Raw genomic sequence first — 13,370 nt, 5'->3', positions numbered from 1 at the left:
AGGAGAGGATGTTTTCCAATCCATTATCATCTGCTGAAACCAAGCTCCACCATGGCTGTTTCATCTCTCATTTTCATGAGGGCTTGAAACATTTCACCTCTGCCTACTAAACTTCAGCTCTTAACTTGTTGTACTGTGTTCCACATTGACATCAGTTTACAGATGTATCACATACCATTATAAAATGTCATTTATTCCTGTGACCAAAGCTGAAATTTCACCATCATTACTCCAGTCTTTCTTGTCACGTGATCCGCAACGCATTCTCATCCTAGCATTTGACATTGCGTCTAAATCCGACGCACACGGGTAGGTTTAGATCTGAGGTAGGGTTAGGGTTAGACCACTAGGAGGCGGCATATAGACCATATTGACGCTAAAAGGTGCCATGTGCGCCCATCAGAAATCATTTTAATATGCTGATTTGCTGCTCAGGTAACCGGTAGCAGATCTATACAGGTGGAGGTGGGAAGTATTTGAAGGTTGAGCTGCAACCTCATTGGCTACTGATAGAGCAACCAATCAGCTGTGCCCTATAGGGAATGCTAGAGTTTCATGACAGAACTTTGTATTTGTGCTGCTTAAGATTTTTGTCCGATTCAAATGTGTTTTCAGGACATTGACGATTGCCTCTGCATTTGACAATGGTTTCCCAGAAAAAAAGAAACTGTGATATGATACAGAAAGCACCTTAAATGAGATCTGCCAATATGCTTTTCTCCATGTGGCACAGTGTTATCTTCTGGGCCATCAGCATGGCTTTAGTCCAGCGGAAGGAGGGTCTCCAAAATCCTGGCCCGAGTTCAGCTCTGACATTGCATAATATCTGCAGGAATGTGCAAGAAGATAAGCAAGATCTGCAGAGACAATTCATTGTTACATGAAATATTATCTTGTGTTTTGAGGCTTGAATGGGTTCTCTAATGAAGTCGAGAGTCGAGGAACCAGAGAGATGAGCAGTTCAAGTCCAAAATGCAAATCACTGAACATGTTTTAGCACAGTTTAATGTATGCTGTAAAAACCTTGGCTGGAACGCGAAATCAGCTAGCGTGCATGTTCATACGGTGTGCAATCTACACACACACGCACACAGAAGTGTGAATGCACACTCAAATACACACATGCATTAAATAAACCACACACATATATCAAATGCACATGCAAGCACTAGCAAACCACATATAAATGCACATCAAACGAACACATTTACACAGTCATTCCTGTAAATTTCTCTGGCGTACAGGATCTACAGAGAATGAAGCCCAAGGCAAACCTCACAGTGATTTGTCAACAGTCTGATGTGCGCGGGTGCTATCAATCACTTTGTGTGTGTGTGTGTGTGTGTGTTTAAACCTTAACTTACAGGAAGGATTTAAATTTATCCTGAATCTTGACCTTTCTTTTCATCAAATAATCATGAAAATGTGTCACAGTTTCCACGTATGAACAGATTTCAACATTGATATTATCAGAAATGTTCCTTGAGTATCAAATCATCATATTAGAGTGATTTCTGAAGGATCATGTGACACTGAACACTGGAAAAATGATGCTGAAAATTCAGCTTTGATCACAGGAATAACATTTAAATAGATTTTAAATAGTTTTTTTATTGTATTTTTAATCCAATAAATTAATCTTTGGTGAGCAGAACATTTTACTGACCCAAAACTTCTGAACAGTAGTAAGCTGGACTACTAAAGTATGTCCCCTTTATTGAAATCAAAATACAATGTAATTTAGTAAGTATAGAAGATGAAGGTTTGTATACTAAAAGAAGTCTTAATTCTCTTTATTCTGGAATCTTCTAGAAAACATCCATCTTGATATTTCATCCTGTTTAATGTAATCTGGGGCAACATGTCATGTACTGGATGTTTGTTTCAGGACTGAACCCTGAGGCCACAGGAGGTGTTTGCTCTTTGCCATGGCAACAGAACCCGATCGAGCAGGAAGTGCTTCAGCAGGACAACAGGAAGTGCCCTGGCTCCGCCGGCCAGGCTTCGAAGAATTCCAGGAAGTTATTGTACTCTGTGGAATGAGCAGTGGAATGCAGCATGTCTGCGGAGCTGCGAAGTCCCGGGCCGTGTTGTGAGTCACCAGGCGACGGCTTTTGAAGATAACGGCTCTTTTTTCATGCGTATGTGGTTCAGAGACCCGGGTCCCCACTCGCCCAGACTGCATTTCTCCTTCACATGACACAGGACAGGCTGAGACAGGGTCATTAGCATTGACTAAATCTTCTAAAACATATTTGTGTATGTCATGGTAAACTCTACATACATTATGTGGACAAGATATCCCCACAAATAGCAAGTATAATAGTAATAGCATTCATTTTTGGCCTATTATTATTTAATTATTATTTTTCCTCTAACATAAGCATTAATAGGAACGGAAGGCCGTTTCAGTGTCTTTCCACTGATCTGCACCACTTATTTACTATAAGCACACTTATAGGCTAATTGGCGAATAAAATCCCTGAAAAGTAAATAGTTGAATTTACTTAAAAAACCTGTTGAAACTGCATTGCCACAAATGTATTTTGCAAATGAACTAATCATTTTTTGAGTTGATAATACTAACTACAACTTTGTAGGTAACTTGTGTATTTGTAAAGGTTATAGAAATGTTGTTTGAAAAGTTCAGCTAACGTAAGAGATTTAAGTTTAGTTTAGTGCTCAGAACTCAGTTCTCTTAACAAGTCTGCTTGTTCACATTACTAGAAAAATGTGTGGAAAAAGATTGCCTTAAATTTGTCAAGGAAGTTGTACTCAACATTTTAAGTTGTTAATACAAAGACAGACAACTGATTGTTGGCACAACAATAGGATGCTTATTTGATAAAACAATGTTACTTCAAGTCATTATTTTAAGGCATACTATCAAATCAACACATTTTAACACAGTAAGACAAACTGCACATACAGCGTACTGCACTCAGTAAATTATATTTGAATTTTTTTTTTTCAATGCCCGTTTTCTGACACAAAAAGCAGTGTTGAAATACTAAATGCTTTCCTTTCTTGTCATTGTAGAACCTTTTTTTAGCAAAACAGGTTCTTTGGAGTTGATTAAAGAAGAACCCCAAATTAACCCTTTTTGTAATAAAACCCACTCAGTGATGGCGAGTTTCACCTCACTGTAAATCTAGTTAGGGTCTTCTCTTTTCCTCCAATCTAATCCCTCAGTTTTCCCTTCATCTGATCCTCCTCTAGTTTCACCCGCTCATCTGGCGACACTTCTGGCCAATCCGAGTGAGGATCGGGAGTGTTCCGGAAGCTTCCGCCTGACAGTCGATCTCCCTAACGCGTGGACGGAGGTGCGCTGGCTGGAGGGCAGGGGTGAGAGGTCAGAGGTCAGCCCTGGTGGGTAAGCTTTAGCAAAAAACACGGCTTTGACGGTCTGAGGGACACACTTTCTTCTTGCTGACATGGAAAGCCTAAAAGCTCATCAAAAACAAACCGTTCCTCCGCTGATTAACAGAAGAGATCTGGAAGAGTAAAGTAATTAAACACATCCTTTCAAGATAACTTTCTAAATTAAATTGTCTTCTATGCAAAATAAATGTTACTATGAAATGACTTCTAAAGCACCTCAACAGAAGACAATAGTGTCATTCTTCAGCTCAATTCAGTTTGATTTTGATTCAGATCAGTGTAATACGAGTCAATTTTGCATAGTTCATCAATTAAGACGCCAAGTCTAGGACAAAAAATTTTATCATTATTTATTTTTTTATTTTACGCTAAAAAAAGGCAAATAACAAGAAATCCAAATGTAAACCAACAGCACATCATGTTTTCTGACTAAATAGACAGAAGTGAAACACTTCATTGGGCAATATCAGGCTCTATATGAATGTGAATGTAATGCTCCAACCTTTTTAGGACATGACAAAGGGTTTTAGAAGCAGAACGAAAGCAGATGAAATAAACTAATATGTTTGCCTAAATAAAATTTAACAGATAAACTTCTGAAAGATGATTCAGTTCAGACTAACAAAGTGCAAATATAATATCCAGAGAGAATGAAAAAGCTGTGTGTGTGTGTGCACACAGTGTTGACAGAGTGTTTTGGTATGTGATCCTCTGGTGTCTTTGGTGTAGAGAATGCCGTGTTGGCTCACACTCCTGGTGTGCGTTTCAGCAGTCGGGTTAATGACTTTGACCTCTGTGATGAATCCCTCCTGTTTAGTGAAACTCAGGAGATACAGATCAGGATCTGTGTACCTGTGTCCAAAATCACACACACTTTGATGACAAACCTGTCCTGAGGACAGCAAAAACAAGTGATGAATTATGTTGAACATGGTGAAAGTGATGTAATCTCACCGACGCTCACCGCCAGCTTTGATAGACTATTTCAAAATGTGTATCTGGCAAGCAAAATACAGTAAGACTTTACAATGAAGACCACATGTGCATTAGCTATAGCATTTTTTTGTTTATTGTTTGTTTATGCAAGTTGAAATGAAATAAAAACAATATTGACAACTGTTGTTTTTCATGGAATATTGCAGTATTTATTATCATTTATCCGTGCACATCGTTTTTTAAATTCATGTTTCCTCTTAATCTTTAACCCATTCAGACCCTGTGTCCATTACAATGGACATCTCATGTCAGCCCCCTTTTTTAACGTCTGGAGCATTTCACATAGTTTAAAGCCTGCAGTCCATGAGATTGGACGTTTGTCATCCAATCAAATGCCAGTAAAGCTCTGCATGAAGTAATTATATAAAAAAAACCTCTACATTGAAGAGAAGCATGGCAGCACTTCACTCCAAAGAAGCAAGCAACATTTTCTAAGGTGTGTTTACATTTTGTATATATTTTTGCCAGTATTTCATAGTTTGTATTCAAAATAGAAAGATTGAACTTATTAAAGTTAAAAATCGACTGTAGAATTGCACGTTTTAAATCAGTGATGCTGATTGAAATTTCTTTTATAAAATTTTTTTTTGAGTTTCTCTGATCTTCTTGAAACTCTGGATTCTGATAGACGGCCATGGGACTTAGACCTGAGTGCAAAAATGGAGGCTCTAGACCCTTCCAGAGCTGAGATATTGAGATCCCATGTAGCATTTATGCCATTATAAATATCTCAATATCTCAGCTCTGGAAGGGTCTAGAGCCTCCATTTTTGCACTCAGGTCGAAGTCCCATGGCCCTCTATCAGAATCCAGAGTTTCAAGAAGATTGGAGAAACTTCTTTTTTCGCACCAAAAAAAACGACAGGGGTAACACTGTCGTTTTTTTTGCGGGGTCGAAATTTTGAGTTTCTCTGATCTTCTTGAAACTCTGGATTCTGATACACGGCCATGGGACTTCGACCTGAGTGCAAAATGGAGGCTCTAGACCCTTCCAGAGCTGAGATATTGAGATCCCACGTAGAATTTATGCCATTATAAATATCTCAATATCTCAGCTCTGGAAGGGTCTAGAGCCTCCATTTTTGCACTCAGGTCTAAGTCTCATGGCCCTCTCTCAGAAGCCAGAGTTTTGAGAAGATTTGAGAAACTTAATTTCTCGCCCGAAAAAAAAAACACGAAAGGGGTACCACTGTCGTTTTTTTTCGGGTCGAAATTTTGAGTTTCGATATCTCAGCTCTGGAAGGGTCTAGAACCTCCATTTTTGCACTCAGGTCTAAGTCTCACTGCCCTCTATCATAATCCAGAGTTTGAGAAGATTGGAGAAACTTAATTTTTCGCCCGAAAACGATAAAAAACGAAAGGGGTAACACTGTCGTTTTTTTTTTCGGGTCGAAATTTTGAATTTTAATATCTCAGCTCTGGAAGGGTCTAGAGCCTCCATTTTTGCACTCAGGTCAAAGTCTCACAGCCCTCTTTCATAATCCAGAGTTTTGAGAAGATTGGAGAAACTTAATTTTTTGCCCAAAAATGAAAAAAAAACGAAAGGGGTAACACTGTCGTTTTTTTTTCGGGTCGAAATTTTGAATTTTAATATCTCAGCTCTGGAAGGGTCTAGAGCCTCCATTTTTGCACTCAGGTCAAAGTCTCAGAGTCCTCTATCATAATCCAGAGTTTTGAGAAGATTGGAGAAACTTAATTTTTCGCCCAAAAATGAAAAAAAACGAAAGGGGTAACACTGTCGTTTTTTTTTTTCGGGTCGAAATTTTGAATTTCGATATCTCAGCTCTGGAAGGGTCTAGAGCCTCCATTTTTGCACTCAGGTCAAAGTCTCACAGCGCTCTATCATAATCCAGAGTTTTGAGAAGATTGGAGAAACTTAATTTTTCGCCCGAAAACGAAAAAAAACGAAAGGGGTAACACTGTCGTTTTTTTTTCGGGTCGAAATTTTGAATTTCTATATCTCAGCTCTGGAAGGGTCTAGAGCCTCCATTTTTGCACTCGGGTCAAAGTCTCACAGCCCTCTATCATAATCCAGAGTTTTGAGAAGATTGGAGAAACTTAATTTTTCGCCCAAAAATGAAAAAAAAAAACGAAAGGGTTAACACTGTCATTTTTTTTTCGGGTCGAAATTTTGAATTTTGATATCTCAGCTCTGGAAGGGTCTAGAGCCTCCATTTTTGCACTCAGGTCAAAGTCTCACAGCCCTCTATCATAATCCAGAGTTTTGAGAAGATTGGAGAAACTTAATTTTTCGCCCAAAAATGAAAAAAAACGAAAGGGGTAACACTGTCGTTTTTTTTCCGGGTCGAAATTTTGAATTTCGATATCTCAGCTCTGGAAGGGTCTAGAGCCTCCATTTTTGCACTCAGGTCAAAGTCTCACAGCCCTCTATCATAATCCAGAGTTTTGAGAAGATTGGAGAAACTTAATTTTTTGCCCAAAAATGAAAAAAAAAACGAAAGGGGTAACACTGTCGTTCTTTTTTCGGGTCGAAATTTTGAATTTTGATATCTCAGCTCTGGAAGGGTCTAGAGCCTCCATTTTTTGCACTCAGGTCAAAGTCTCACAGCCCTCTATCATAATCCAGAGTTTTGAGAAGATTGGAGAAACTTAATTTTTCGCCCGAAAACGAAAAAAAACGAAAGGGGTAACACTGTCGTTTTTTTTTTCGGGTCGAAATTTTTAATTTCTATATCTCAGCTCTGGAAGGGTCTAGAGCCTCCATTTTTGCACTCAGGTCAAAGTCTCAGAGCCCTCTATCATAATCCAGAGTTTTGAGAAGATTGGAGAAACTTAATTTTTTGCCCAAAAATGAAAAAAAAACGAAAGGGGTAACACTGTCGTTTTTTTTTCGGGTCGAAATTTTGAATTTTAATATCTCAGCTCTGGAAGGGTCTAGAGCCTCCATTTTTGCACTCAGGTCAAAGTCTCAGAGCCCTCTATCATAATCCAGAGTTTTGAGAAGATTGGAGAAACTTAATTTTTCGCCCAAAAATGAAAAAAAACGAAAGGGGTAACACTGTCGTTTTTTTTTTCGGGTCGAAATTTTGAATTTCGATATCTCAGCTCTGGAAGGGTCTAGAGCCTCCATTTTTGCACTCAGGTCAAAGTCTCACAGCCCTCTATCATAATCCAGAGTTTTGAGAAGATTGAAGAAACTTAATTTTTCGCCCAAAAATGAAAAAAAAAAACGAAAGGAGTAACACTGTCGTTTTTTTTCCGGGTCGAAATTTTGAATTTTCGATATCTCAGCTCTGGAAGGGTCTAGAGCCTCCATTTTTGCACTCAGGTCAAAGTCTCACAGCCCTCTATCATAATCCAGAGTTTTGAGAAGATTGGAGAAACTTAATTTTTTGCCCAAAAATGAAAAAAAACGAAAGGGGTAACACTGTAGTTTTTTTTTTCGGGTCGAAATTTTGAAATTTAATATCTCAGCTCTGGAAGGGTCTAGAGCCTCCATTTTTGCACTCAGGTCAAAGTCTCAGAGCCCTCGATCATAATCCAGAGTTTTGAGAAGATTGGAGAAACTTAATTTTTTGCCCAAAAATGAAAAAAAAACGAAAGGGGTAACACTGTCGTTTTTTTTTTCGGGTCGAAATTTTGAATTTTAATATCTCAGCTCTGGAAGGGTCTAGAGCCTCCATTTTTGCACTCAGGTCAAAGTCTCAGAGCCCTCTATCATAATCCAGAGTTTTGAGAAGATTGGAGAAACTTAATTTTTCGCCCAAAAATGAAAAAAAAACAAAAGGGGTAACACTGTCGTTTTTTTTTTCGGGTCGAAATTTTGAATTTCTATATCTCAGCTCTGGAAGGGTCTAGAGCCTCCATTTTTGCACTAGGGTCAAAGTCTCACAGCCCTCTATCATAATCCAGAGTTTTGAGAAGATTGGAGAAACTTAATTTTTCGCCCAAAAATGAAAAAAAACGAAAGGGGTAACACTGTCGTTTTTTTTTCGGGTCGACATTTAGAATTTTGATATCTCAGCTCTGGAAGGGTCTAGAGCCTCCATTTTTGCACTCAGGTCAAAGTCTCACAGCCCTCTATCATAATCCAGAGTTTTGAGAAGATTGGAGAAACTTAATTTTTCGCCCAAAAATGAAAAAAAACGAAAGGGGTAACACTGTCGTTTTTTTTCCGGGTCGAAATTTTGAATTTCGATATCTCAGCTCTGGAAGGGTCTAGAGCCTCCATTTTTGCACTCAGGTCAAAGTCTCACAGCCCTCTATCATAATCCAGAGTTTTGAGAAGATTGGAGAAACTTAATTTTTTGCCCAAAAATGAAAAAAAACGAAAGGGGTAACACTGTCGTTTTTTTTTTCGGGTCGAAATTTTGAATTTTGATATCTCAGCTCTGGAAGGGTCTAGAGCCTCCATTTTTGCACTCAGGTCAAACTCTCACAGCCCTCTATCATAATCCAGAGTTTTGAGAAGATTGGAGAAACTTAATTTTTTGCCCAAAAATGAAAAAAAACGAAAGGGGTAACACTGTCGGGTTTTTTTTCGGGTCGAAATTTTGAATTTTGATATCTCAGCTCTGGAAGGGTCTAGAGCCTCCATTTTTGCACTCAGGTCAAAGTCTCACAGCCCTCTATCATAATCCAGAGTTTTGAGAAGATTGGAGAAACTTAATTTTTCGCCCAAAAATGAAAAAAAACGAAAGGGGTAACACTGTCGTTTTTTTTTCGGGTCGAAATTTTGAATTTCTATATCTCAGCTCTGGAAGGGTCTAGAGCCTCCATTTTTGCACTCAGGTCAAAGTCTCAGAGCCCTCTATCATAATCCAGAGTTTTGAGAAGATTGGAGAAACTTAATTTTTTGCCCAAAAATGAAAAAAAAACGAAAGGGGTAACACTGTCGTTTTTTTTTTCGGGTCGAAATTTTGAAATTTAATATCTCAGCTCTAGAAGGGTCTAGAGCCTCCATTTTTGCACTCAGGTCAAAGTCTCAGAGCCCTCTATCATAATCCAGAGTTTTGAGAAGATTGGAGAAACTTAATTTTTCGCCCAAAAATGAAAAAAAACGAAAGGGGTAACACTGTCGTTTTTTTTTTCGGGTCGAAATTTTGAATTTCGATATCTCAGCTCTGGAAGGGTCTAGAGCCTCCATTTTTGCACTCAGGTCAAAGTCTCACAGCCCTCTATCATAATCCAGAGTTTTGAGAAGATTGGAGAAACTTAATTTTTTGCCCAAAAATGAAAAAAAACGAAAGGGGTAACACTGTCGGTTTTTTTTTCGGGTCGAAATTTTGAATTTTGATATCTCAGCTCTGGAAGGGTCTAGAGCCTCCATTTTTGCACTCAGGTCAAAGTCTCACAGCCCTCTATCATAATCCAGAGTTTTGAGAAGATTGGAGAAACTTAATTTTTTGCCCAAAAATGAAAAAAAAACGAAAGGGGTAACACTGTCGTTTTTTTTTTCGGGTCGAAATTTTGAAATTTAATATCTCAGCTCTGGAAGGGTCTAGAGCCTCCATTTTTGCACTCAGGTCAAAGTCTCAGAGCCCTCGATCATAATCCAGAGTTTTGAGAAGATTGGAGAAACTTAATTTTTTGCCCAAAAATGAAAAAAAACGAAAGGGGTAACACTGTCGTTTTTTTTTCGGGTCGAAATTTTGAATTTTAATATCTCAGCTCTGGAAGGGTCTAGAGCCTCCATTTTTGCACTCAGGTCAAAGTCTCAGAGCCCTCTATCATAATCCAGAGTTTTGAGAAGATTGGAGAAACTTAATTTTTCGCCCAAAAATGAAAAAAAACGAAAGGGGTAACACTGTCGTTTTTTTTTCGGGTCGAAATTTTGAATTTTAATATCTCAGCTCTGGAAGGGTCTAGAGCCTCCATTTTTGCACTCAGGTCAAAGTCTCAGAGCCCTCTATCATAATCCAGAGTTTTGAGAAGATTGGAGAAACTTAATTTTTCGCCCAAAAATGAAAAAAAACGAAAGGGGTAACACTGTCGTTTTTTTTTCGGGTCGAAATTTTGAATTTCTATATCTCAGCTCGGGAAGGGTCTAGAGCCTCCATTTTTGCACTCGGGTCAAAGTCTCACAGCCCTCTATCATAATCCAGAGTTTTGAGAAGATTGGAGAAACTTAATTTTTCGCCCAAAAATGAAAAAAAACGAAAGGGGTAACACTGTCGTTTTTTTTCCGGGTCGAAATTTTGAATTTCGATATCTCAGCTCTGGAAGGGTCTAGAGCCTCCATTTTTGCACTCAGGTCAAACTCTCACAGCCCTCTATCATAATCCAGAGTTTTGAGAAGATTGGAGAAACTTATTTTTTTGCCCAAAAATGAAAAAAAACGAAAGGGGTAACACTGTCGGGTTTTTTTTCGGGTCGAAATTTTGAATTTTGATATCTCAGCTCTGGAAGGGTCTAGAGCCTCCATTTTTGCACTCAGGTCAAAGTCTCACAGCCCTCTATCATAATCCAGAGTTTTGAGAAGATTGGAGAAACTTAATTTTTCGCCCAAAAATGAAAAAAAAACGAAAGGGGTAACACTGTCGTTTTTTTTTCGGGTCGAAATTTTGAATTTCTATATCTCAACTCTGGAAGGGTTTAGAGCCTCCATTTTTGCACTCAGGTCAAAGTCTCAGAGCCCTCTATCATAATCCAGAGTTTTGAGAAGATTGGAGAAACTTAATTTTTTGCCCAAAAATGAAAAAAAACGAAAGGGGTAACACTGTCGTTTTTTTTTTCGGGTCGAAATTTTGAAATTTAATATCTCAGCTCTGGAAGGGTCTAGAGCCTCCATTTTTGCACTCAGGTCAAAGTCTCAGAGCCCTCTATCATAATCCAGAGTTTTGAGAAGATTGGAGAAACTTAATTTTTCGCCCAAAAATGAAAAAAAACGAAAGGGGTAACACTGTCGTTTTTTTTTTCGGGTCGAAATTTTGAATTTCGATATCTCAGCTCTGGAAGGGTCTAGAGCCTCCATTTTTGCACTCAGGTCAAAGTCTCACAGCCCTCTATCATAATCCAGAGTTTTGAGAAGATTGGAGAAACTTAATTTTTTGCCCAAAAATGAAAAAAAAACGAAAGGGGTAACACTGTCGTTCTTTTTTCGGGTCGAAATTTTGAATTTTGATATCTCAGCTCTGGAAGGGTCTAGAGCCTCCATTTTTTGCACTCAGGTCAAAGTCTCACAGCCCTCTATCATAATCCAGAGTTTTGAGAAGATTGGAGAAACTTAATTTTTCGCCCGAAAACGAAAAAAAAAACGAAAGGGGTAACACTGTCGTTTTTTTTTTCGGGTCGAAATTTTTAATTTCTATATCTCAGCTCTGGAAGGGTCTAGAGCCTCCATTTTTGCACTCAGGTCAAAGTCTCAGAGCCCTCTATCATAATCCAGAGTTTTGAGAAGATTGGAGAAACTTAATTTTTTGCCCAAAAATGAAAAAAAACGAAAGGGGTAACACTGTCGTTTTTTTTTCGGGTCGAAATTTTGAATTTTAATATCTCAGCTCTGGAAGGGTCTAGAGCCTCCATTTTTGCACTCAGGTCAAAGTCTCAGAGCCCTCTATCATAATCCAGAGTTTTGAGAAGATTGGAGAAACTTAATTTTTCGCCCAAAAATGAAAAAAAACGAAAGGGGTAACACTGTCGTTTTTTTTTTCGGGTCGAAATTTTGAATTTCGATATCTCAGCTCTGGAAGGGTCTAGAGCCTCCATTTTTGCACTCAGGTCAAAGTCTCACAGCCCTCTATCATAATCCAGAGTTTTGAGAAGATTGAAGAAACTTAATTTTTCGCCCAAAAATGAAAAAAAAAAACGAAAGGAGTAACACTGTCGTTTTTTTTCCGGGTCGAAATTTTGAATTTTCGATATCTCAGCTCTGGAAGGGTCTAGAGCCTCCATTTTTGCACTCAGGTCAAAGTCTCACAGCCCTCTATCATAATCCAGAGTTTTGAGAAGATTGGAGAAACTTAATTTTTTGCCCAAAAATGAAAAAAAACGAAAGGGGTAACACTGTCGGTTTTTTTTTCGGGTCGAAATTTTGAATTTTGATATCTCAGCTCTGGAAGGGTCTAGAGCCTCCATTTTTGCACTCAGGTCAAAGTCTCACAGCCCTCTATCATAATCCAGAGTTTTGAGAAGATTGGAGAAACTTAATTTTTTGCCCAAAAATGAAAAAAAAACGAAAGGGGTAACACTGTAGTTTTTTTTTTCGGGTCGAAATTTTGAAATTTAATATCTCAGCTCTGGAAGGGTCTAGAGCCTCCATTTTTGCACTCAGGTCAAAGTCTCAGAGCCCTCGATCATAATCCAGAGTTTTGAGAAGATTGGAGAAACTTAATTTTTTGCCCAAAAATGAAAAAAAACGAAAGGGGTAACACTGTCGTTTTTTTTTTCGGGTCGAAATTTTGAATTTTAATATCTCAGCTCTGGAAGGGTCTAGAGCCTCCATTTTTGCACTCAGGTCAAAGTCTCAGAGCCCTCTATCATAATCCAGAGTTTTGAGAAGATTGGAGAAACTTAATTTTTCGCCCAAAAATGAAAAAAAAACAAAAGGGGTAACACTGTCGTTTTTTTTTTCGGGTCGAAATTTTGAATTTCTATATCTCAGCTCTGGAAGGGTCTAGAGCCTCCATTTTTGCACTAGGGTCAAAGTCTCACAGCCCTCTATCATAATCCAGAGTTTTGAGAAGATTGGAGAAACTTAATTTTTCGCCCAAAAATGAAAAAAAACGAAAGGGGTAACACTGTCGTTTTTTTTTCGGGTCGAAATTTAGAATTTTGATATCTCAGCTCTGGAAGGGTCTAGAGCCTCCATTTTTGCACTCAGGTCAAAGTCTCACAGCCCTCTATCATAATCCAGAGTTTTGAGAAGATTGGAGAAACTTAATTTTTCGCCCAAAAATGAAAAAAAACGAAAGGGGTAACACTGTCGTTTTTTTTCCGGGTCGAAATTTTGAATTTCGATATCTCAGCTCTGGAAGGGTCTAGAGCCTCCATTTTTGCACTCAGGTCAAAGTCTCACAGCCCTCTATCATAATC

General features: G+C 38.4%; 1 long non-coding RNA gene across 2 annotated transcripts in view; it reads left to right on the top strand.

The window, feature by feature from the left end:
- LOC148970864 (uncharacterized) overlaps positions 1-2,462 on the top strand; it is a 30,340-nt gene extending 27,878 nt beyond the window's left edge. For both annotated transcript variants that reach the window (XR_016147365.1, XR_016147366.1), the window contains exon 3: positions 1,889-2,462. This is a non-coding gene — a long non-coding RNA (uncharacterized LOC148970864). The remainder of the gene's footprint in view (positions 1-1,888) is intronic.
- The last annotated feature ends 10,908 nt before the right edge of the window (positions 2,463-13,370 follow it).

Source organism: Pimephales promelas, chromosome 18, assembly GCF_988280905.1.
Source record: "Pimephales promelas chromosome 18, fPimPro1.hap1.1, whole genome shotgun sequence".
Lineage (NCBI taxonomy): Eukaryota > Metazoa > Chordata > Actinopteri > Cypriniformes > Leuciscidae > Pimephales > Pimephales promelas.
This window is presented reverse-complemented; position numbering and strand designations above follow the sequence as displayed.